Consider the following 26,817-nt stretch of genomic DNA (forward strand, 5'->3'; position numbering starts at 1 on the left):
ATTCCAGCACCAGGACACCTGAAAATGTGGTCACCATTCACTGACAGCTGGCAGCTTTACAGTCTTGAAACTATACAAAGAGTCAAAGTACCAAGGACAATCATCCTGGAAGTAACCAAGAAAAACACAATGTTTATAGGGCAAGTAGTGGGAATGGGTTTCTGTAATCATATATGTGAAACAGGTGTTTATCTTCTTGAATTTGAAGTTTCAACTTCTTTATTTTATTTCTTATTATTTTATTTTATTTTATTTTTATTTATTTATTTTTTTAAACATTTATTTTATTTTTGAGACAGAGAGAGACAGAGCATGAATGGGGGAGGGTCAGAGAGAGGGAGACACAGAATCTGAAACAGGCTCCAGGCTCTGGGCTGTCAGCACAGAGCCCGATGCGGGGCTTGAACTCACAGACCGCGAGATCATGACCTGAGCCGAAGTTGACCGCTCAACCGACTGAGCCACCCAGGCGCCCCTATTTCTTATTATTTTAGAGAGAGGGAGGGAGGGGCAAAGACAGAGGGAGAGAGAGAATCTTAAAAGCAGGCTCCACGCTCATTTCAGAGCTCAACTTGGAGCTTGATCTCATGACCCTGAGCTGATGACCTGAGCCGAAATCAAGAGTCAGACGCTTAATCGACTGAGCCACCCAGGCACCGCTGGAAGTTGAAACTTCTTGAAAAGGAACTTTACTATATTCTACTTTCTCGAGATGCTCTCAGGTTCCAACGTTCATATATAAAATGACTTATAAAAACAAAAAGATAAAAGGCCAGGTGAATACCTAAAGTTCTGGGAATACATTATACATTATTTTTTTTAAATAAAGGAAGAAACACTTTTATCTTACAAAAGTTGCCTGGTATGCTGTGTTGAAAAGGATTCTGAGGCTGACTCTGACTGTGGCAGGAAATACTGTTACATGACAGGTTACTGGTGTCTCCCTTGGATGATATCAGTACTTTGATTCTGCTTGTTCTCTCTGTTGTAGAGTAAATCTCTGAGAGTTGGGATGGGCCATACCTTATTTTTTCTCTCCACATATCTGGTACTGTACAGAGGAGTCACATAATTTTTCTCAATAAAATACAATGAATATCTATTCAATTGTAACAGCAATTCTCATATTTGGAGTTGTTGTGGTTTTTTGGTTTGTTTTTAAATTATTTTTTAACATTTATTTTTGAGAGACAGAGCATGAGTGGGACAGGAGCAGAGAGTGAGGGAGACACCGAATTGGAAGCAGGTTCCAGGCTCTGAGCTGTCAGCACAAAGCCAGATGTGGGGCTTGATCCCATGAACTGCGAGATCGTGACCTGAGCCGAAGTCAGATGCTTAAGTCAGATGCAAGTAGTGGGAATGGGCCCACTGAACCACTGAGGTGCCCCTTGTTTGTTTAAAAGTACGTGCACACAAGCAAGAATAGGGCGGGGGGGGGGGTAGAGAGAGAGAGAGAGAGAGAGAGAGAGAGAGAGAGAGAGAGAGAGAAAATATCTCTTAATAAGGCTCCAAGCTCAGTGCAGAACCTGATTCGGAGCTCGATTCCACGACCCTGGGACCACAACCTGAACAGTAATTGACAGTCGGATGCTCAACTGACTGAGCCACCCAGACACCCCTGCAGTTTTGTTTTGCTTTTTTAAAGTGAAATGTCTTTTATTTAATCAGGTAAACATAAGCCCAAAAACGCCAAATACAGCCAGACTATTTACTTCTTTTTGTGAAAATTGGTAGAAATCACATTTCTAGATTTCAAGGGCTTAAGTATGAAATGACTGGCACCCAGTCTTTATTAAAAAAATGATCAAGGAAGTGGGAGACAACATCCCCACTGGAATCCTTTTATTCTGAGCTCTTGTATCTTGTGTGTGTCTACAGTTTTGTGAGTGGCTGGGAATTTAAGCAAAAAACAAGATTATTGCAATGCACAGTGGGCCATACTAAATGAGAAACTGTTCACCCACGTGTCACATTGAGCTCTCTGGTCCCTGTAGAGGATGCACAAAACACAGCACCGAGCCACAGGCTACGGAGCGGCTCTTACTTCACATACAGAGACTGCAGAACACAGCTCACAAAGTTTCTTCCCGGCAAAGAACATCATATGGTCACACCCAGGGACGATGGTCTTAAAGGGCCATCAGTATAACTGATAGAAGAAAATATATACATATTTTTTGCACAAAACACTTCTTTCTAGTAAGATTTTTCTTTACTCTTCAAATAGCTGTATTGGGCTCTAAAAGAGTCAGGATGTTTGGGTTGGAGGACGGAGGGGAGAAGGGAATTTTGAAAGTCACCCTGCTGAGAATACTGGTTACTTCTCTGCCTCCAGTCTTTTATCTACTTATTATTTAATTATTGTTACAGAAGTAGAGTTGACACTAAATGCCCTATTAGTTTCAGGCGTATAAGATAGGGAGTCAACAATTACATACATTACGGAATGTTCACCATGGTTAAGTGTAGTTACCATCTGTCACCAGACAATGCTATTACAATATTATTGTGGTTTTTTTTTTTAATGTTTATTTATTTTGAGAGAGAGAGAGAGAGCGTGAGCAGGGGAGAGGCGGAGAGAGATGGAGAGGAAGAGCATCCCAAACAGACTCTGTGCCATCAGCATGGAGCCCAATGTGGGGCTCGATCCCATGAAACGTGAGATCATGACCTGAGCCCAAATCAAGAGTTGGACACTTAACCGACCCACCCAGGTGCCCCAGCTATTACAATATTATTGACTATATATCCTACATTGTATTTTTCATCCCTGTGACTTATTTTATAAGTTGAAGTTATACTCCCTAATCTCCTTCACCTATTTCAGTCATCCCTGCTCAGCCACTCCCCTCTGGCAATCATCTATTTGTTCTTGCATTTCTGAGTCTATTTTTCTGTTTTTCGTTTTGTTTTTTAGTTTCCACATATAAATGAAATCATATGATGTTTGTCTTTTTCTATCTGCCTCCATTATTTTTTTTTTAATTTGAGAGAGAGCGAGAGAGAGCGCGAGCGAGCAGGGGACAGGGCCAAAGGGAGAGGGAGACAGGGAATCCAAAGCAGGACCCATGTGCAGAGTAGAGTCTGACATGGCATAATCCTACGACCCCAGGATCATGATCTGGGCTGAGTGAGCCACCCAGGCGCCCCCGTGTGCCACCATTCTTGACTTCCTTCAATCCACCTCCCACCTGCTGCTCGCCCTTCAGTTAAAACTCCTCTTCTCCCAACATTCTCTATGCCCTAGGTTGGTAACGTCTTCCAGTTTCTCCAAACAGCTGTTCTTCCCTGTATGTAGGTCCTCCCATGCATTATTTCCTCTACTTCCTTCCCACTTCCCTTCATGAGGCTATCAGGTTTCTGTCACCTTTTCTAGGAAGCCCTCCCTGACCTCTAGCCTTCTCTGATGTGTCCCACAGGACTCTGCACCTCTACCCATAATAGCCCTTATCACACTGTGGTGGGCTGACTGATTACTTGTTTGATCTCATACTAGATTTAAAATTCAACGGGGCCAGGGACCATGTCCAGCCTCCTTATTCCTATACAGCCAATTCCTGCCACCTAGTAGGTGCTTAATCAAGGAAAGACTGTATGGCTCTTGATGGTCATCTTCAGCATCCTCCTCCTCCTCCTCAAAATTCCTCAAGGACATTTATTAACTATCTACACATGGTATTGGCAGAAGAGCATTTTATTAAACTTAACTGCCACTTAACTGCATTAATTAAACTTAACTGCAACTTAGGCCTACAAGAATAAAAACTACAAGTCAGGCTTCCACATAAAAATAAATAGCTAAAAACACAAAGTAAAGAAAACTATGGCATTCTTGTAACCAGTGATATTCTGTAGCTATTAAAGCTTCATCCGTGGTTTTAAAGCACCTGGGGCTCAGACTCAGGACAGGAGTCCCGAGAGAGAAGAGGAAGTTGATCACTTTCGCAGAGGAGGAAGAAAAAGCTAAAAGGAGAAGACAGAGCATTAGAGTACTATAACTTCACAATGACCCCGAATGGTCACTAGCTCAGCCCCCACATCACCCCAGGGTGATGACATCGGAACAACTGAGATCGGGCATGCAAGGGTGGGCTCTCCTCCTCCAGCATGCTGTCTTCTCTGCCACTGCCCACCAAGGGTTCTGGGGCTCTGCCATTTCCTCCAGCCCACCTCCCTTTTTCCTGTCTGTTGAACTCCTATTCTTCAAGTTCCAACTCAAACTTTCCCCAAACTCCTGTCACATGGTCTAATAATAATGTTTCTAATGTTTGTCTCTTCATCCAGATGTTGAGCTCCTTATGGGTACAGACTGTGCCTTATTATTCACCTTTGATCCACTGTGACCTGTTCTCTCCCCTCTAAAGAACAGAGAAGGCATTTGGTGATGACAATGATGAGGATGAGAGTAATAATGGCAGCTGTCATGTTGCCATCTTCCTTCCACACACCAAACACTGTACTGGGGGCTATGTATCTGGTATAATTCCCTGTTTTTGTGCAGGATGCATTCCTGAAAATGAATGTATGAAAGTTTAGAGTTTTAAGTTCTGGAGGATGAGGGAACAGTTCTACTTCCAAAATGCTACCTAGTATCATAAAATCCACCAGAATTTCTAAAATTAAACTGACAGATAATACCAAATGCTGGTGAGGATGTGGAACACTCAGAACCCTTCAACACTGCTGTCAGGGGTGTTAAATGGGCATAACCACACCGGGAAACTTTTGAGTGAATATCTACAAAAATGGGATATATGCATATTCTACGACCCAGCAATTCCACTGTGAATTACATACCTATGAGAAACACAGATCTTCATCATAAGGCATGTACAAGGCCATTCCCAGCGGCACTCTCTGCAATAGCCCTAAAGTGGACACCAGCTAAATGTCCACCACCGGTAGAATGAAAAGGTGAAATGTGGTAGTCACAAAGTGAAGTATCAGGCATCAATGCGAATGAATGGTCTGGTTACATGGGTCTGGCCAGTTTATAAAATGCGATGTGTACACTTAGGCCATAAGCCTTTTCAGGTATACATGTTTTAACGTCAATAAAAAGTTTCAAGAAGAAATAGGAAAAGAAGCTGCAGCACAAATCCCCGCCCCACGGATGTGCAGTGACAGCGGACGGAGGCTTCGCCTTATTCCCACCCCAAGGCACACACCTGCTGGCTGGTGTCACAGGCCAGGGAAGCCCGTAACCTTCTGGCAGCCTCCTCTCACTGACTATCCTGCCTGGCCTGGGAGAAGTACTCCTCTCCCTGGAGTACAAAAGACCGAATCTGCTACGGAAAAGAGGGTGTGCAAAATGCGCGAAATGTGCGAAAGCTGGGGTTGGGAACAGTCGAACGTGCACAGATGGAACATGAGTGGAACACTGCCTGAATTCCATCTAACCTTCACAGCGTTACTCTCATCTGCTCAAGTGTTGTTATTTTCCCCTGACAGACAGAGGAATAGGCTTGCAGGAGTAACGCTGTGGAAGTCAAATAATTAGCGGTGGAGTCTGGATTGAAAAATCTCATCTAGGGCCAAACCGCATGTTCCTTCTAGCAGACTATCCTGCCTCTCTTCCTTACTTTGTGTGTTTGCAGTTTGCAAACTACTTCTCTATAAAGTTCCTTGGTTGATTTTCACAGTAACTCCCAGTGAATTAGGCACTGCTGTTGCCCAGCAGTATGTGGAAACCTGAGGCACAAAAAGCTTAAATGACCTCCCTGGGCTGATTAAGTGACAGAGCTAACAGAATCTTTCATCTCCAAATCTCATTCTCCATCACCCAGTCCTCCAATGGCTGTGCTGTTGGCTAACGGCTGGCTGCTGAAGGAGGGAGCCAACCACTGTCTTTGGCTTTGAGGAGACAGAGGAATGAAATTATGTAATCATAACCTTCCTAAGGTAACCTTTCATGACATTCACTCAATTCAAGAAAACCATGAGCCAGGCACAGCGAAGGGGAATACAGAGATAACGTAACCCAGTCTGTGCCCCCAAGGAGTTCCCAGTCAAATGGGGATGAGAAGCATTAAGTGTGCTATTACAACACTGTAAGAAAACTGCTCTGACCGGGTTAATACAAAATACAGGAGGAACAGCACAGGACAAACCCATGTCTGCATCTGATAACTGGGATAACTGGGAGGGCTCCACAGAGAGGTGGTTTCCAACTTGAGATCAGAAGGAGGGGGACCATCATGCGGTGGTGGGGAGGGGAGGAAATATAATTTTGACAGAAGAAACAGGGCAAAGGTATGGAGATATTGGGAATTATCTGTTACAGAAACTACAAAGTAACTACAAATAATTCTAATGTTATCCCATTATTAGTCTAGTATGCTCCTGTACAGATATCACATTTTACGGGTAAGTCACGAGATAGAAACAAACCAAGGCATGGATGGTTTAAATGCAGTCTTAAGGAAGTGCCTGGACCATAGGGCAGGAAACCAGTACTTTCCTGCAATGTCAGCCTCTTGATAGCTCTTATCTCAAGCACTGGGCTTCAATAAATGCATCTGTTATCCTATTTTACCCATCAAAAACTTAGTAAAAACTTCCTACCTCCCAGGGAGTGTTTCAACCATTAACTGCCCCAGAATGCAGTTAGCACTTTGAAAACAGAAGTTGCTTTTCACATACACGAGTGCACACAAAGTATATGAAATACATACTCCTATAATATAGCATATTAAGTACATGATGATCTTCAAGGACTTTCTCATGTGAAAGTCAAGTCAATGAGAGAGAAGATCGGTATGTAACTTCTGTATCTTTGATCTCTTTAGTGAATCAAGACTCAAAATGGATATACACAGGGGTGTCTGGGTGGCTCAGTCACTTGAGCATCTGACTCTTGATTTTGGCTCAGGTCATGATCTCAAGGTTCACGAGATTGAGCCCTGCATTGCGCTCTGTGCTGACAGAGCCCACCTGGGATTCTCTCTCATCCTCTCTGCCCCTCCTCACCTCGTGTGCACTCTCTATCTCTCAAAATAAATAAATAAATTTTATTTTATTGAAAAAAAATTTTTTTCATAATGTTTTTATTTATTTTTGAGACAGAGAGAGACGGAGCATGAGCAGGGAAGGGGCAGAGAGAGAGGGAGACACAGAATCGGAAGCAGGCTCCAGGCTCTGAGCCATCAGCACAGAGCCCGATGCGGGGCTTGAACTCACAGACTGTGAGATCATGACCTGAACTGAAGTCGGACGTTCAACCGACTGAGCCACCCAGGCGCCCCAATAAATTTTAAAATAAAGAATGGGTATACATGGTTATCAGCAGATATTTTTTTAACCCAAGGAAGGTACATTTAGTAAGTAAGTACATTCTTTGGGCTCTCCTTTATAATATGTCTTGTAAAGGACTTAAAGAATTACATTACGAGGATGAGGATTTCACATTCCAAGGCTTCTCTGTTTATGGTACATGTGAAAATCAGCTTAACATTCCTGTAAGCAAACATTTCTCATGGAAATTGAGAAAGCTCTTGTACTAGAAGTGAAAGAGGGAAGTTAATGGACTTTGGCTGAACAAAGACGAATCAGAAAAGATTCAGTCTAAATTCTTTTCCGATACACGATTCTATTTTCTTACATGAAAGTATGACCAATAATAATGGAATAAACCAATGACCAATAGCCAGGTTCAAAAATTAGAAGCTATGAGATTGGACAACCCTGTGAATATACTAACACTGAACTGTATACTTAACTGGGCGAATGGTATGGTATATGAATTATATCTCAGTAGAGCTGTTAAAACTGAGAAGCCAGACCTCAATCTTTGTTTATTTTACTCCCTCAACTGCCTTTCAACAGAAACAGGATAGTGAAACTAGATAGGGTTGCAGCCTAATTGTAGGTATTCAAGCTAGGCTGCATTCTAGGTTCAAATATGTTCTAAAATGATTGCTATTCCATTTGATTACATTGAACTGGTTCTGGAGAAAATCTTGGCAACAATACCTATCTCTTAGGGGCATGTATTGGAAACAACTCAGTTTTTAGGGTCTGACACAAAGGAAGCCCTAAAGATGTCTGCTGAATCTGAGTGTGGAAAAAGGATCACACAGGGGAAAAGCAAGTCCATTTTAATTAGTCTTTAACTGAAGATGATCAGGTAAATTTCTTGAATTTTGAATAAGCATATAGCACTATGTACAAAGAAATAATCCTGAAATAAATGACAATATAACTTTGTACTCAACTTCATTTCTTTCAAAAACATTTCAATTAAAATTACTTATTTTTTCTTAAGATTTTATTTCTAAGTAATCCCTACACCCAATGTGGGGCTCAAACTTACAGCCCTGAGATCAAGAGTCACATGCTTCACCGAGCGTGCTAGTCAGGTGCCCTACAATGGAAATTACTTGTATTAGGCAGTGGCAAATTATACTAGAAAGAGCGTAACTTTGATGCCAAAGACAGCGGGATTCAAATGTTGCTTTTTGTTCATGTTTATTACCAGTATAAACATGGGTAACTTAGGGTCTATTGGAAAACTTACATTAATGGGATTATTATTAACATACAGCAAAATCCCAGCATCAAAACAGAAAAAAAAAGGTCACCTAATTTAAAACTTTAAAAATTGGGGCGCCTGGGTGGCGCAGTCGGTTAAGCGTCCGACTTCAGCCAGGTCACGATCTCGCGGTCCGCGAGTTCGAGCCCCGCGTCAGGCTCTGGGCTGATGGCTCGGAGCCTGGAGCCTGTTTCCGATTCTGTGTCTGCCTCTCTCTCTGCCCCTCCCCCGTTCATGCTCTGTCTCTCTCTGTCCCAAAAAATAAATAAAAAACGTTGAAAAAAAAAATTTAAAAAAATAAAAAATAAAAATAAATAAATAAAACTTTAAAAATTAATTCCATTTGCACCAGGAGGAGGCCTTCAACACCCCTATTAAAAGGAATACAAACGGTTCTCAAATGTTATTTAATGTAGAGTGTAGAGTAGGAAGAAGCATAAGAGCTTAATTAATTAACCTAATATATATATTTTTCACAGAGGAAGGAGTTTCCTGTCCAATCAGATACTAATTTTCATTTTCTTTCTACTGTGTTCTATGAAAACCCAGTCAGTTTTCTTGGCCAAACTGGGCAAATGGGAGAACACTCAGACTGTTGAGGATCAAATTCTCAAATCCTTCAGTGAAATAACTCAAAGCACAACAAATTAAAGTTCATAAAGAGGTAATAAACTATCATCACTACAAGTAACCCTTCCTCAATATCCAGTGTGCATGTAGACACAGCAGTGTATGTATACACGCATGCACACACATGCCACACCCAATTCAGACATCAAAAATTCATATTATTAAAGAAAATAAATGGTTCAGATGCATAACAAGAGAGAAAGAATGTTTTAGTTTTTTCAGAGCTCTGTATCCCTGGTATTATGTAAGTATTAACTGCAGATGTTATATGGTATTAACAAATATTAAGGGTTTGGTATTATAATTATGCAAGACACTCTATAGCTGATGTAATTCCATATACAAATACAACTTACTTAGTGTTACTTCCTCTTAAAAGATTACGATAAGAAATGTTCTTTTAAAAATAGTTTTCTTTTGGGGTGCCTGGCTGGTTCAGTTGGTAGAGCATGGGATCCTTGATTTTGGGGGTTGTGAATTCGAGCCCCATGTTGGGTGTAGCAATTACTTAAAAATAAAATCTTTAGGGGCACCTGGATGGCTTAGTGGGTTGAGTGCGCCTGACTCTTGGTTTTGGCTGAGGATCAAGCCCCATGTTGGGCTGAGCATGGAGCCTGTTTAAGATTCTCTCTCCTTCTGCCCCTTCCCGGCTTGTGCACGCTCTCAAAAAAGAGAGACAGAGAGAAAGAAATTAAAAAAAAACATTTTTTTAAAACATTTATTTATTTTTGAGAGGCAGAGTGAGACAGAGCACAAGTGGGGGAGGGGCAGAAAGAGAGGGGGGCAGGACACAGAATCCTAAGCAGGCTCCAGGCTCTGATCTGTCAGCACAGAGCCCAACACGGGCTCTCGAACTCACGGACCTTGAGATCCTGACCTGAGCTGAAGTCGGATGCTTAACTGACTAAGCCACCCAGGTGCCCCGGGAGAGAGAAATTTTTAAGAAAAGAATTAAAAAAAGAGTTTTCTCCTAACACGACTTTGGTCTAGATACCCCAAAAATAATTGAAAGAAAAAAAATGTTTATGGACCCCATCCCTTGATTTTACAAACCACTTGCCATATAAAACTTACTAAAATCAAATTTCACATGGAGCAAAATTCACCCATTTTGCTAATCTCCAAAGGCTTTTAATAAATCCATTTAACACCTGAAAGAAGAGGACTTTAGAAAATTCAGAACTTCTGAGCTACAAATTCAAACTTACACAAAAGTATATTTTAGTACTTATTTGGAGTTTCTCTCTACAGTACTGCTATTCACAGAGAAAATCTACTTCAAAGGTAAGGAATATAACTCTAAATACATTTTAGTAGACCCAAGGCAAAATATCTTAGGAATTAACAAAAAATGTGCCAATACACTGTTGTGTATTTTCTTGCTTTTTCTTCTAGCTCTTAATTATAAAAGTCATGGCCCATGTTTTAAAGCTAGAAAATGAGATCTTATTTGTGGAACAAAAGGATCTTGAAATCAAAGGTTCCCACACTTCATTTTAGGCAACATCAGAGTTTCTTTCACAATTTATCACTAGCATTGCCTTGACCAGGAACTCAGGCCACCAGAATTTCACGAATCCTTTAGTACCTACATACCTCGCTTAGTGTACCCTCTACTAGAAACTTCATTTCATTCAACAAATATTTACAAGGTATCTATATGCTAGGTACAAGTGCTGGGGATAAAAAGGGAAATAAAAGTAAGGAAAAATTAGTAGCTGTCCTTACTGAAAAAGCAGCTGAGAGGAAACACCAACAAAGAGGTATGGTAATGGCTTGATTAGCCCCTAAAAAGAGAGTCGACAGCTAATGGAGCTCAATAAAGGCTCCACAGAAAGCCATCCCACTCAACGACAAGTGTTTGGTCAAATGCTTTTAATACTAACTTCATCCAGTTTGTGAGGCAGCCAGTGGGATTTCTGAGGGAGGTTCTGTTTGCATTTCTAAATTCTTCCCACCTGTAAGATAGTCATCTTAGACCAAACTGACCATTTTCTTTTTTCTTTTTTTTAATTTTCATTTTTTAATGTTTATTTATTTTGAGAGAGAGGGAGACAGAGTGCAAGCAGCAGAGAGGCAGAGACAGAGGGAGACACAGAGTCTGAAGCAGGCTTCAGGCTCTGAGCTGTGTCAGCACAGAGCCCGATGTGAGTCTTGAGCCCAATGTGGGTCTTGAACCCATGAACCGTGAGAGCATGATCTGAGCCGAAATCAGACGCTGAACTGACTGAGCCACCTAGGTACCCCTGACCATTTTCTTTTTAAGTTTACTCACCTTTAATATTGCCTCTCCAGAGTATGACTGGCACATGCCTGGGACTGACTGAAGGAGAGTGAACTATCAAGGAGTTCCCTGATCCCCTTAGTACCTTTCCATGGTCCTGGAAAGTCTTGCCACATTCTGTTCCAGTTACCTTTAGGACAGAAAGCCCTTCTCACCACAAACCCACAGACATCTGCTGTGGATATAGACAGCTGGGAGCCTACCAGTCCTTATTCCTGATTTAGTCACGACTGCTAGAAAGCACCTGACTACCTTGCCTAGTGCTCATCTTAATAACCCTGAGAGAACTTCTCAAAGTTAGTAACAGATAATCAGGTATAGCTACACTATTAAAAGGCTACTTGGCAGTTTATTAGGAGACCCCAGCCATCAGGACTAAAAATGAACACAGAGTTAGACAACTGTTGCTCATGATCGCGGCTGAACTGTAAGTTTCATCTGTCTCTCTCCTTTTCTTACTCCACTTGCATCTGAAGTCCTAACCTAAAGAGGAGAATTTCTTTTACCTGCATGTCCCCAGGCATGACATGGGAAAAAAATTAATAAAAGATGGAATCCTGGGGACCTATAACAGCATTCTAGGAGTGGGCACAGAAGGCACCGAACCTATGAGCCAAATACTGTTAATGACAGTGACATATAATCATGCCGAAGTCAACATAATCAGCTTTGACGGGAGTTCTTCAAAGTCCAAATGGACAACACTATACAACTCTTTTCAACGGGTTATTCTGAAGGTTACTCGTTTTGATAGACCATGCAGTTTGGCTCATGATTAAACATTCTGCAGAAAAACAAGAAGACAAAGGTAGGTTTGGGCACGCCCTCACCAGGAGATAAGACCAAGGTCTGATTCTTGACGGAGGGCAGGTGATAAGCCAGTGTGAACTTTGGGACAGAGGTAAAGAGGCACCATTTTAGCACATAGCTAGGTGATATAAAGGCCACGCGGGAATGGGCCTGAGAGAGGCAGACTCCCTGAGACAATGAAGTTGCCAAAACCTGACTGTCCTTCTCCCTGTCCTCCTGAGGTTTTCTGCCCTTCCGACCATGTACTGGATGCAGATGTTCTGCCCATATCTAACTGTGTGCGCAGTTTGCCGGAGTCAAGAAACACTTCAGTCAGAATACACGTCAAAGTGCTGAATAAGTACCTAGCACATGGTAAGTGCTCAGTGAGAGCTGCTGCTGTTATTCACCGTGTTGAATAAGGCATTTTGGATAAAGAACCCTATAAACATTCTTTACTACTAGGTAATAAGAGAAGTTTGTCTTTCATGATGTGCCCATGTAAAAGCAATGGAATCCAGATGTTCTCCACTTAGCTGTGGCTTCCAAGAAATTCAGCTAAATTTTATATAGGCATTATAACCATTAACCCTTGGCCTGAATCTTTGTTTACGTATTCACTCCCTCATCCCTCCATCCATGAAAGAGGTCTGTGTACTCAAGCGTTAACATGATGTAAGTTCCTGGAGAAACTCTGGTGAGCACATCCGGACAGATTTCCTTTCTCATAGAGCACACAGTGTAGGAGAGATAACTATTCATGGAATTGAAGATACAAAATGGTCAACCGAGAGGAGCTACGCAGCAGAGGACCAGACAGGCAGATTTGCCCTGCAGGGAGAGAAGAGTAAGCTTTGTGACCCCTTGCTTTAACAGGCCCCTTTCAAGGTCCTGCACCTACTTTTCCATCTCTAACTCTGTGTTCTTTTCCTTAAAGACAGCTCCCCAGTGTCAGATAACAGAAGATCCTGACCTTCCCCTGCTTGCATGGCATCATGAAGGTGGATAATAGGGGCTTTTCCTCCAGCTGGCAAGGTCAAGGAAGAAGTCCTGAGTGGAGCCAGGTGTGGACAGAGTGCGGGGGTGCTAGGCCAGATGAGGAAAGAGCCTCTGAGGAACTGAGGTGTCGGCAGCCAGCAGGCAGCCTGCAGTAAGCCATAGGGAAGTTTCTGATGTTATCAAACTAAGGGCAGCAGGGAGCCACTGATGTGTTCTGAGCTGGAGATGGGGGGTGGGTGAAAATCGGGATTGTGTCTTTTCAAAGATTGCTGTGGGCCTCAGGGAAAGGCTAGTGATGGAAGACGTGAGATTAGGAGAGCAGCTACTGATTACTCTGGGCAACAGATGATGGTGAAGACTAGACTATGGGTGGACAAGGGGCGGAGACGGTAGCCTGGATGACTTATGAGCCAACAAGCTGAAGAAGTAACAATCGGACTTAATGGACTGGGTGAGGAAGGCAAAGGAGAGAAAGATGTCAGAGATGACCCCCAGATTTCTTTCAATTCTCTACTTCATTGTTTCATGTGCTTGTTCTTTTATATCCATTTACAGGATTTCATGTTTTCCTAAACCCTTCAAATCTTCTTTTTCCCCTTCACGCATCTTCCAGAATCCTTTCTTTCTTTCTTTTTTTTTTTTTTTCCAAATCCTTTTTAAAAGTAAGCAGATTATATATAAGTGAAAAGAAATATAAGCCCTCACATGCTAGGGCATGAAATCTGTAAGCAATGTTTGAAAAACACTGCTTTAGTGCTATCAACATACAGATGATTGGGAACTATGTTTTTACTGTACTTCTGGGTTGAAGCACAATTTCAAAACCAAAAGTAGTTCTGCCTTCATCTATATTTAGAGAACACATACATACAATGCACTGTACTCTACAACACTATATGCAATATAATCAAGAGAAAGCCAGCATATAATACTGTAAGAATCCTATAGTCAAAGCTTGTGATTTTTTGTGCTAATAAAACCTGTTTTTTGTAATAAATTAAAATAGGAACTAGTAAAAAAAAACAAACAGGGGCACCTGGGTGGCTCAGTCAGTTGAGCATCCAACTCTTTTTTTTTTTTTTTTAATTTTTAAAAATTTTAATGTTTGAGAGAGACAGAGACAGAATGCGAATGGGTTAGGGGCAGAGAGAGAGTGAAACACAGATCCGAAGCAGGCTCCAATCTCCGAGCTGTCAGCACAGAGCCCGATGTGGGGCCCAAACTCATAAACTGTGAGATCATGATCTGAGCCGAAGTCAGACTGAGTCACCCAGGTGCCCCCTTAACATTTTTTTTTTTAACTTAAGTAGTCTCTGCACCCAACATGGGGCTCAAACTCATGACGCTGAGATTAAGAGGCACAGGCTCCACCGACTGAGCCAGCCAGGTGCCCCTGATATGTGGCCTTTTCTAATTGGCTTCTTCCAGTGAGCATCATGTCTTTCAGGCTGTGGCACGTGCGTCAGCATTTCATCCCTTTACGTGGCTGAACGTTGTTGCATCGTACGCATGGATCACGTGTTGTGTATCTGTGGATCCACTGATGGACCTTTTGGTTCTTGTGAAAAATGCTACTGTGAACATCCACATGCAGGTTTTTATGTGGATGTAGGTTTCCATTTCTCCGGGGTTCACGCCTCCTGGTGGAGTTTCTGGCTCGTGTGTCGACTTTGTGTTTCATCGTTTGAGTATCTTCCTGGATCATGTTTTCCTTGGGGCCTTCAGTCCCTTTGTATTTAACATACTTACTGATGTATTTGGATGTCGGTCTGCCCACTTATTCAGGGCTGAGTGTTCCACGTATTCTCGTATTCTGTGTTCCTCTTTCTCCATCACTTCTCATCCTCGGTCACATTATTGTTTTCATTTCCCTACAGTCCCCCTCTGTGGCTTATTCCTGGCCCCCATTCTTGTGGTCGGGGAGGAGCAGAGAGAGAGAGACACAGAGACAGAATCTGAAACAGGCTCCGGGCTCTGAACTGTCAGCACAGAGCCTGACGCGGGGCTCAAACTCATGAGCTGTGAGATCATGACCTGAGCTGAAGTCGGCCGCTCAACCAACTGAGCCACCCAGGCACCCCGAGTGTCCAACTCTTAAAAATATTTTTTTAAATGTTTTTACTTATTTTTGAAGGAGAGAGAGAGAGAGAGACAGAGCATGAGCGGGGGTGGAGTAGATCATGAGATCATGACTTGAGCTGAAGTCAGATGCTCAACTAGCTGAGCCACCCAGGTGCCCTATCCCAAGCGTCCAACTCTTGATGTCAGCTCTGGTCTTGATCTCAGAGGTGTGGGATCAAGCCCACACCTTGGGCTTGTGCCCAAGCCCTTGAGCCCATGTTGGGCTCTGCGCAGAGTGGGGAGTCTGCTTAGAATTCTCTCTTTCCCTCTGCCCCTCCCCAACTCACACACATGTGTGCGCTCTCCTTCCGTCTCTAAAAAACAAACAACCCCCCCCCCCCCAACAAATACCTTCATTAGACCTTTCACAGGAGACACAGAAAGGCAGCAGAGTTTCATTCTGTACTGTTTTCTTTAGGTTAATATTAAAATGAGTTTATATCTCATAAGTAAACAATAGCCAGGGAGTGCAATGGCAGTGAAGATGGGGCAAAGATATAAGGGGGAACAGTATGAGAACACAACCAAATACTTTAAACCTGTACAAAAATATTCAAATATCATAATTTATGCACAAATAATCTAGAGTCTCTTTTTACTGAACTAATAATTAAAAAAAAAAATTTCAATTCCTGTAAGGTGGTAAGCATAATGGAGAAGAATGTGGCTTTAGGAGGTAGCCTGCCTGAGTTTTCATCCCAACTCTACCTCTCACCGCTTCATCTATAAAACAGACACACAATTAATGTCTCACCCATCATTAGTGGTGTAAACCTGGGCCTTCCATTTCTTTTTCAATGAAGTCGGGATAAAATACCACTGTGGCAAGAGAGACAAAACATCCAGTATAATCTTGAACACACAGTAGGCATGCTAACTGAATGTTCCCACACACACCACTCTCCAAACCTGGCTCTAGATGTCCAGAAAAAAATTAAGGAAGGTTGGAGCCCCTGAAGAAAGCCCTGAGAGAAAAAAGGACCATGAAGGATTTGAGGGAAAAGAAAAAAACAAATGAAGAAAAAAAGAGAATAGGGGAAAAAAAATCAACAACAACCCAAGATAAGAAGGAGGGGACTTCAAGATAATAATAAAAATGTAAATCAAATACCGTAAAGGTTAAAAACTATCAAAATTCCTGGGGCGCCTAAGTAGTTCAGTTGGTTGAGTGTCCGACTTCGGCTCAGGACACGATCTCATGGTTCGTGAGTTTGAGCCCTGCATCTGGCTCTCTGCTGTCAGAGCAGAGCCCGCTTTGGATCCTCTGTCACCCTCTCTCTGCCCCTGCTTCGTTCATGAACTCTCTCTCTCTCTCAAAAATAATAAATAAACATTAAAAAAAAAACTATCAAAACTCTTAAGAATCATTAATGACCTTTGACAATCTCTATTACAGTGGAATTCATTACTGACATTCAAAACCATCTTATTAGGTTTAACAAAAAAAATTCTCCCAAAGGTCAGCCTTCTAAAGTAATAAATATAAAACTTTATTTCAGAATTAGTGATAAACTGATAAACTTGGTTGAATATAACTTTTGTCCTATTTCAAAGGGTTTGATAAAACAATGTTTTATTCAGATTCAATTTACTTAATCTTATTTCTAAGTGGTTAACATCTATTTGGGTAGCTCTTGTAAAAATTACAAATCATCTCTAGAAAAGCAGATCTGATAGGATACTTAACTGGCAGCCCTTCACTTGCTATGGTGTGTATGGAATTAATGGTCTTTTCCTTTTCCCAAATTATGATGAATTAGTGGAGTTTTCATAGCCACAATCATGATGATATAATTTATAACATTCCCCCTAGTTATAAAGAATTAGTGAAGCTGTAAAGCCAAATCACAATTGAATAGCCCATAGTTTGTAAAAAGTCCTGAAACTTTTCGGATTGGGAAGGTACAATGAATGACCTTAACTATACGTACAGTTACCTTAAGTATAAACAAGCATACTTTTTAATTTAGTACACTGCTACTTATCTTAGATGAGTTGCTTCTTTAAAGATTACATGAAATTATGGACCTTAAAAAATTTGGGGTATTTACTTTCTGAAAAAGCATGACATCTATTCAACTCCAAAAAAATGGCTCAAGATAACATTTTTGAAAAAAAGTGTTACATACTCAAGTACTAACGTATTTATTGAAGCATCTGCTGTTTTAATTGTAGAGATCATAAACCGTGTTCCTCAATCGATTTCATGTCATGGCCCACAGAGAAAAGGACATTTTTGCACGCCCTTGGGTAAACTGAAGAGGGTAAACACAATCAAGGCTGTGGGCTTCGGGCTCCACCCAAATGAGCGGATATTTCAACCATCTGGTACCCATTCCTGGCACAGATTGGGAACTGCAGACTAAGTATATATAAGATATTTGATGTAAATTAAGGTCTAAAATCTTCCAAGTGATAGAATTTACCCATCTGAGGTGTGATAATTTTTGGAATGATTAAATGTTATTTTCCATTCTTCCTCATAAGAGCCAAACCCCAGTAAAAACAGATCATTATAACCAAGAAAAAATTTGCTCATTTATCTAATTTTACATGCGACACTTTAGAACTACAATAATGTGTAGTGTCTTGATGGACCAATATCATTAGGTAGAGGCCTGCTAATGCTAAAATGGAGGATGGCTGTTCAATCGCTCATTGACTCAGCATCAAGCACTGTATGTTGCGTGAAAGTATTAAGGATTTGTAGTTGAAGTTAACTTACCTGGCCTACCACAGACTTCAGGAAACCTTTGTTGTCATTAAGCCCTCGAGCTCCCATCACTACCTGTTATCAACAAATACTTGGCTTAAGTAATGTGATAGGTGCTGAGAATATGTATATACTAGAGCAAGACACATACAGTCCTTGACCTCCCAGAGCTTAAAGATCTGCCCATGCTTACTTTAAGTATGTATACTGGAAAACAGGAAGCATGAACCACTACCACCATTCTGCCCAGAATTATTTAGGGTCAACGGTCCTAACACATCCTGATCTAAAACGGCAACAAAGTAAGTGTATGGCTGTTAAGAAACCTGTCAGAGCTGAGACCAGTACTATGCAATGAAAGTGAAAATATACTTTGCTTTCTGAAATGGAAAATGTTTGAGTGACAAATGCTAAACACAAGAGGATGCCAGGAGAAGGTATAACTGGGACTACCTCAGGAAAACCGTGAGTTGTCACCTTTACAGGCCACCTGAGCTAGAAATATCTGAGGCTGTTATGCGAGGCTGATGTATAAACACGAGTCCAGATTTTCGTTAGGCAAATAATCTGTAGACACATCGTATCTTAAATATTTCATTCTATAGCAGTTGATTGAAAGTAGTTGGTATGTCAAGACAGTCTTTACAACTTTATGAATGGGGACTGATCTTCTATCATGGTAGTATGTTGCGTATTATAATTATTTTCCAGCAAGAAATCTAAAATTTTTACAAAGATGAAATAGATACAAACCATCTAAACAGTATTTCCTATCCATTAGGAAATGTGCAGAGAATGTACAGAATATTTGTCCTATACGAAGCAGAAGGCCGCTGAAGCTGCTCATAGCTTGGAGTGCCCTGCAAGGTGGGCTGAGAGCAACTGTATTTTGGCAAACACGTATGTAATTGTGCTATTAGTGTGCCACACCACACCAGCTGAGAAACTGACCCAAATTATCCAACACATTGATGGATGATGTTTGTTTAGTCATTTGACAGTGAAGAATACAGGAGGGCAGGATGAATGATAATTTCTCTTAGGAAGAGAATATATCAATATTATCTTTCAGAAAACGCTCTGTAGACAGTGATGAAAGGCTACCTGGAGTTGTACTCAGTGTGAAAATATAAGTGCCGAGACAAAAAGCCTGGAGGGAAGTTCCATGCTGTCTATGCTTATGTGTCTGGTGTCACCAATTTTTACCACAAATCCATTGGTTGAGGATAAGAGCTATAAACTGCCCTTTCCATGTTTATGCTCTTAACCGTGGATGGCACACATTCTGGAAAGGGAAGGAAAAAAGTAAGAGGTGTTGAATCCCATTACCTACATATGGCAACTGCTACATCTTCCAGAGTAGGTCCAGATGGGGAAAAAAAAAATCCCAAACACTCATTTTCTCCCAGTTTGACTCCCCTCTCCCACAGCTTGACTTTTAATCCACATAGTTCTTTGTTCCTGTGGTAGAGACAACTGACTATCCTCCAGAAACCATTCTCCCTTCCTACTTTTTGGTAACAGACACCTGCTACCATCACCACTCAGTTGAGCCACATGTACTGTCCAGGTAGAGATCATATTTTCTAGTCTTATTTGCAACCAGGTATGGCCATGTAACTGAGCTGGGGAAACAGAATGTGAGAGGTGCCCGTTCACTTCCTGGTAAGCTCCATAAAGACAAGGCTACTTGATTCAGCCTTCCTTTTTCCTTTTTCCTGCTGGCTGGAAAAGGGAAGCAGGCACAACCTTAGAAGCCATGGGTAAAGCATAGCAGAGCTGTGCGCCAGCCGCAGGCTGCTCGCATCTGGACGGAGCCATTCTATTTAAGATGCAGCTGTTACAGCAGTTTAACTGGTACCGTAATTAATAAAATTTCAAACTACTCCAAAACGCCTCTTAAATACGAGGGTCCAGAAACAGATTTGGATGGACTCATTTGTGAGTACTTCTTTGTGGTTTCCCAGAACACGGAAGAGTGGAGGCTTTCCCAAAAGTAGGGTTCAGGGAAAGCATGACACTGTCAGATCCAAATTATTAAAAGGGCAATAAGGAACCTCTGAAGGGCCTGAACGAGGAGGAGGGCGATGAGATCACTGCCCTGATTTAGAAAGAATTCTGCCCAGAGTATGGAAGTAGGACTTGAGGTAGGAAAGACTGGAAGGGGGGAAGTGAGTGTGAAAGTCATACTAAGTTGAGGTGACTTCCAGGTAAATTTAGTTTTTCAGCTTGAATAGCTAGGACTGGTGTAATACACTAAGTAGAGATTACTAGAAGTCACTTGACTTAAATCTCAGGGGAAGGATCCAGGATGGAATTATTCATTTGTGACTAATCAGTATATGAAAGATGAGAGTACGCAAGGGGAGTACAAATGGAGAAAAAGATCAAAGAATCCTGGGGATCACTACCATTTAGGGAACAGGTGGGAGAAAAGGATTTCGTGAAGGAGGAGAAGGGGGTCAGAGAAAGAGAAAGAGAACTGTGTTCTGGAAGCCCAAGGGGGCAAGTCAAGGATGTTAAGGAGTAAAGAGTGACTGGTGGGTCAGCAGTCAAAGTCACTTGAGACCTGAGCCCAAGCACTGCTGGCAAAGAAGTCCAGCTCACTGAGTGTAAGGATATTAGTGGGAATGGGAATGTTTGCTTCTGGAACGTGGACTGGGAAGAAAAACAAAAGGCTGGGACAATAGCAAGAAAGGGAAGCAGGTTTGATGGAAGGGTGTACTTTTTAGGATGGGAAAGGAGTGGGGAGTTGGAAGTTAAAAATAACAGGGTGCGAAAGAACAGAGATGTTTTTTATATGGCTGTTTGTTACCTGGAACATAAAGTTAAAAGATAGTGCAGTAAACCCATTTATACAAGAAGCTTCAGCTCAAGGATGTAACATGCTGTTCTGACTAAGTTAAGGTAAAGAGATTACAGAATTCATAGTTCTACAGAAATTCTTTAACCGAGTTTGGATATATATTGTTTGCTTTTTCTCTTCAGTAAGTCGGTAAACATTAATCTCGCTATCCACTATATTACTTACCCAGTTGTAAAACTTTAAAGGGCCCTTTGTGGGGAACGTTGAAAGAAAAAAAGAGTTCCACAACTCCTCTCACTTTGAAAAGAAAACACCACACACAGACCTGTGAGTGAACAGCTCTGTGTACGTTCAAGTAATCTAAACAGCATCAGGAGCTCTCACCCCCTGAAACTATTAAGGTCGAGCATTAAAAGAACTCAAGTCAGATTACACTGAAAGGAAGAAGGTGGTCAAAGAACTATCTATCATTGCTGAGGAGAGTGTTAGTGACCTAAAGCAGCTTAATTTACTTCTCGTTTCCTCGGCCACAGCATGGAGGGGAAGACGGGGTGAGGAGGAGGTAGTGTATGATGCTGGCATCTGTCAGTGACAATCTTTTTGTTTTTACTTGAGAGGGAGGGTGAGACAGAGACTCCACTGATGTGTAACCTTAACTGACTGAGCCACCCAGATGCCCCTGTGAGTGACTATCTTGGCTGTGAGATACCATCACATAACAAGGAGACTGCTGCACATTCACAGGAGACAGGAGGAAAACTGCCCCCACTGAGGAATCAACACACACCCAAGCTCATGAAACTGTCACATCCCCCTGAACAGTTTTAATGCCTGTTCTAGTTTTATTGAGAAAAAAAAAAATGAGGTTTAGAAAGCGTGAATTACCAAGATCACACAGCTAACAAACAAACAAACAAACAAACAAACAAACAAACAAACAAACCAGGATTCAAAGCCCCATCTGACCCTACCAAGCCCATTCCTATCCCCTTGAGCTTGTTTTAAATTGGAAATCTGGGGTGTCTGGGTGGCTCAGTGGGTTAAGTGTTCGACTTTGCCTCAGGTCATGATCTCACAGTTGGTGGGTTCGAGCTCTGCATTGGGCTCTGTGCTGACAGCTCGGAGCCTGGAGCCTGCTTCAGAGTCTGTGTTTCTCTCTCTGCCCCTCCCCCAGATTGTGCGCGCGCTCTCTCTCTCTCTCTCTCAAAAATAAAATAAACATTAAAAAAAGTTTTTTTTTAAATTGGAGATTGGCTCCAATTAAATTTAAAAATGTCCCCCTATTTATGAATTATTAGAAGGAATGCTTAAGTAAAGGAGACATAACCCTGGTGTTCAAAGGCTGCCTCAGGACACAAGGAGCAAAGTCTAAAAAGTGAAATGACCATTTACAATCCCACTGCCATTTCATAACAGGATTACCTAACACCTTTATCATCATCTCAGCTTTTAAAAGCACTTACGTGGATTCCAACTAATCTGATCCTTACAAACCCCTGGGAGACAAAGAAATAGTGTCAACGTCATTTTTTTAGCCAAGAAATTGTTGCAACAAGGCAGTGGCCCAGCTGATACTGGAAGCCGAGAGCTCTGTAATGTCAAACAGCGTACTTACTAGAATAGATGGTCTCACAATTTTACATAATCTTCAGGAGTAGCTAGTGAAGTCAGACCAAATATTCACTAGAAACTCTTCTCGAACTGCAGTTTATGAAGCTTTCCTTTTTATTCTGAATTCATTTACTATAAACTGTAACTGTACTTCTTAAAGAGTAAATAACTTACTTGAGCCTGCCAGCTCTTGGTGCAAAATATGTACTGACTGCCCAGAGTGAACAGAGTACTGCTGTAGCTATGACTGTAGGAATCCTACAGGAAGGTTAAGTGACTTCAATCAGTGCTAAGAATGTTAGTCAGTGGTGGGACTGCCTGCATTTACTACATTCTTATAATTCTACCTTGACAAATCAATTTCCTTCAGTGCTTCTGAAAAGATGCACCTTTGGCATGCCTATAACATTCTCAGTCTCTGAGAATGAAAAATACTGGTATTAGGGAAAATATTTCTACCTATTATTTTTAATTCAATGGTTACACAATCAAGCCCATCAAGTTACATCCTAATAATCTATACCTAATGGCTACTTTCCATAAAGTATGGTATGTGAGCAGGTAGTGTGTTTCTCAAGTAACTTGGGTCTTTATTCACTAATAACATAATCACAAGGAGAAGAAAACCAGACCTGAATTGCAAAAGCGTCGCTGAAAGATGGTAATACCACCAATACAAATTACAGTCCTCCTATAAATCAGAGACCATCCTCAATCTCACAGAGAGCTTCCTGCCCAGTAAAATCTGCCTTGACTGGTTTTCTTTCTGTTGTTGCTGTTGAAAAACCGACAGAGACGGGTGCCTGGGTGGCTCAGTTGGTTAAGCGTCAGGACTTCAGCCTAGGTCATGATGTCGCCATTCCTGAGTTTGAGCCCTGCGTCAGGCTTTGTGCTGACAGCTCAGAGCCTGGAGCCTGTTTCAGATTCTGTGTCTCCCTCTGTCTCTCTCTGCCCTACCCCCACTTAGGCTCTGTCTCTCAAAAATAAACACTTAAAAAAGAAAAAAAAAAAAAAAAGAAAGAGTGAGCCAGCCCAGGCAGCATCATGAGAATTACACACACACACACACACACACACACACACACACACACACACACACACCCCAAGCAGCAACATGGGAATTTCAGGCACACACACACATACCGTTTAAAGCCCAAGTGAGTGCATCTAGTTTTTAAGGAAATACTAACAACAAGAAACAGGTTGAGGGTATTTTCCACTGGTTTAAAAATAAAACGTTCTACCCTTTAAAAAAAAAAAAAAAAGAATCTTAGAATTATAGCAACAGGAAGCAGCAGCTGGATTTATCATCCTTCATTTCCTCTGAGAGTTGTAGTAAGGAACTCCCCATTGAGACAAAAGCAATGGACGGGTAGCCTACCCCTGCTTGGACCCAGAGCCACATGCTGCTGTGGACTGGCTGGCCACTTCAAAATCAGCCTGCTCACTTTGTCTTCTAAAGCTTTCCGTGCCCAGGTCCTAGGCTTTGACAGAATGAGAAATCTGACCAGAAGTTAAACACACATAATGTAATAGCCCAGGGTCTAGGAAAGCCCAGGAACAACCCCCCTGCCCCAGGTCTCTCTCCGGGGCTCCAGCAGGAGAGCTGGGCTTGGCTTCCTTCAGCCACTTGTGCGTAGCACAAGTTCTTTATTTCTCTTGGCCTCGGTTCCCTCATCTGTGAAGTGGCAATGGGACCGCCTATTTCACAAGGTTGTACATGGGCAACGAGACAATGAATGTCAAAATACCCTGCAAGTCCCCGGTCAATAATAACACCCCAGAGTAACAGCAATACATACCCTTGTAGAAGGGGTTTTACCAGTTCCAAAGCTTGCACAAATATTATCTTTCCCTTTGACCCTCAAAATGATTCAGTAGCTTAGGTGGTGGCGGCTGCATCATCATCACCACCAACACTGTTATTAGTAGTGTTTTATAAATGAGCTGGTCTAGAAGAACATCATAGGAAAACTGCGTCTTCACTCCCTAGCAAGCATCCAAATCATTGGAATATACTTCTGGCAGCACATGAGAGGTAAGTACGAGGCTGGGAGTTACGAAAGCTGTGCACAATTCAGGTCTGCTACTCTGGGCAAGTCCCTTTAACCTCTGCAGGCGATATGATTCATCCATCTGTCATCGGGCTGGTGGGAGACAAAAATAAAATTAGACCTGGTTCCAGCTCTTGAAGAACTCACTTGCAGGCGAGAGTGGGGGATGGAAAAAACTGACGTATAAACAGGATTAATTACAAAATGGTATTTGCTTAAAAGATGGAGTTGAACAAAATGCCTTGGGATCACAAAGCAGGAAATGACTAACTTTGGGCAACTCATGGAAGAATTCCTTTCATTTGTCAACTGGGAAAAGAAGGAAATCAGACCACACATTTATCAATGTCTCTCCGAGCTAAAGCTCTGAGAAAACTAGGCTTAGAGAGGCTGCCAGCAGTATTGATACACAGAACAAGTCTTCCTGGACACCTGTGCACAGCTGATACTGCATGTAAAACGATGCAGGTGGGGCGCCTGGGTAGCTCAGTCGGTTGAGCGTCCCACTTCGGCTCAGGTCATGATCTCGCCATCCGTGAGTTTAAGCCCCGTGTCCAGCTCTGTGCTGACAGCTCAGAGCCTGGAGCCTATTTCAGATTCTGTGTCTCCCTCTCTCTCTGACCCTCCCCCATTCATGCTCTGTCTCTCTCTGTCTCAAAAATAAATAAACGTTAAAAAAAATTAAAAAAATAAGTATTTAATTAAAAAAAATAAATCTCTGAGCAACAAGATTTTTCAGAATATTACTCAAATACAAATCATATTTGCAAGTCTGTAGAAGTCTGTGGGAGCTGGGTCTATAGTTAGCCCTATTTGTAGTAGTTATAAGACTTAGATCCTAGAGCCAGACTGTCTGGGTTAAACTCTGGACTCTACCTGTTCTCTAGCTGTGTAACTAGCTAAGCTACTTGACCTCTCTGTGCTTCAGATGAAATGCTGGTGGTGGTGGCAGGAGCAGGAGAGGAGGAAGAGGAGTAGTAACACCACCACCTACACCTACCTCACAAGTTTGTTGTGAGGACTGAAAGAACTACTATAGGGCTGCCTGGGTGGCTCAGTTGGTTAAGTGTCTGGCTCTTGATTTCGGCTCAGGTCACGATTTCAAGGTTCATGGCATTGAGCCCTGTGTGGACTTTGTGATGGCAGTGTGCAGCCCGCTTGGGATTTTCTCTCTCCCCGTCTCTCTGCTCCTCCCCCTGTCGTGTGTGTGTGCGTGTGTGTGTGCGCACATGCATGCACTCTCTCTCTCTCTCAAAATAAATAAACATAAAAAAAAGAACTACTATATACACATACGTAGAGCAATTCTTGGCACACGATAAAGGCTGAGTTAGCTACTATCATGATTTTCAGAAGTATAAGAATTGGCATTTTTTGGATTGCACTTCTACAGATACTCTCTTAAGCCTGAAAGTTTCCAATTTGGTCTCGATCCACAATTTTCATCTTTCAGAAACTTATCAAAAGTTCAATTAATCAAGAATGAAATAGGGGTGCCTGGATGGCTCAGTTGGCTAAGCGTCTGACTGCCTTAGGTCATGATCTCACAGTTTGTGAGTTCAAGCCCCACATCGGGCTCTGTACTGACAGCTCAGAGCCTGGAGCCTGCTTCAGATTCTGTGTCTCCCTCTCTCTCTGCCCCTTCCCTGCTTGCACTCTGTCTCTGTCTCTTTCTCTCTCTCTCAAAAATAAACAAAGATTTAAAAAAAATTTTAAAAAAAGAATGAAATATAGGTTATCTGCTTCAGAAATATATACCCCCAAATTCTGCTTAAGTGAGACACACTAAGTATGATTTAAAAAACTGATTTCCAGGGACAGATCCAAAACATAGGCAATAAAGGTTTATGGTGATAGAAATGCTTGTACTTTAGAAAACCAGATGCCTTTAAAGGGACTATACCAGAGTTTTGAATGATACTTTGGAATTATAAAAAAGCTGAAAATGAAAGAGGGAGAATGCCCATATTCTCACAAAAAATTTTTTTAATTTAGTTTTATGTTTAAAACATTTTAATGCTTTAAAATAAATATTCAAGGAATATTAAATATGCAAATGTAGCTACCCACTGAAAAATATAAGCGTTTAAACAACAAAGCTCTTTTCACTTTTCTCACTGAATTCACCCAGAATTTCAGGAAATTACTTGGGCTGCTAACAGTATTCATCATTTTTATGTAGTAGCCATCACGTGAAATGGATTGTATCCAGATAAAATTAAACTTCTGTAAATCAAACTGCCATATTTTAATTGGTAGCATTAGCAACACTCACCAAAC

The 26,817-nt window shown here is 41.7% G+C and overlaps 1 protein-coding gene across 4 annotated transcripts in view; it reads right to left on the reverse strand.

Annotated features, from left to right (window-relative positions):
* Nucleotides 1-26,817, reverse strand: part of LRRC8D (leucine rich repeat containing 8 VRAC subunit D) — a 122,200-nt gene that overhangs the window by 3,875 nt on the left and 91,508 nt on the right. The window lies entirely within an intron of this gene.

Source organism: Neofelis nebulosa, chromosome 2, assembly GCF_028018385.1.
Source record: "Neofelis nebulosa isolate mNeoNeb1 chromosome 2, mNeoNeb1.pri, whole genome shotgun sequence".
NCBI lineage: Eukaryota > Metazoa > Chordata > Mammalia > Carnivora > Felidae > Neofelis > Neofelis nebulosa.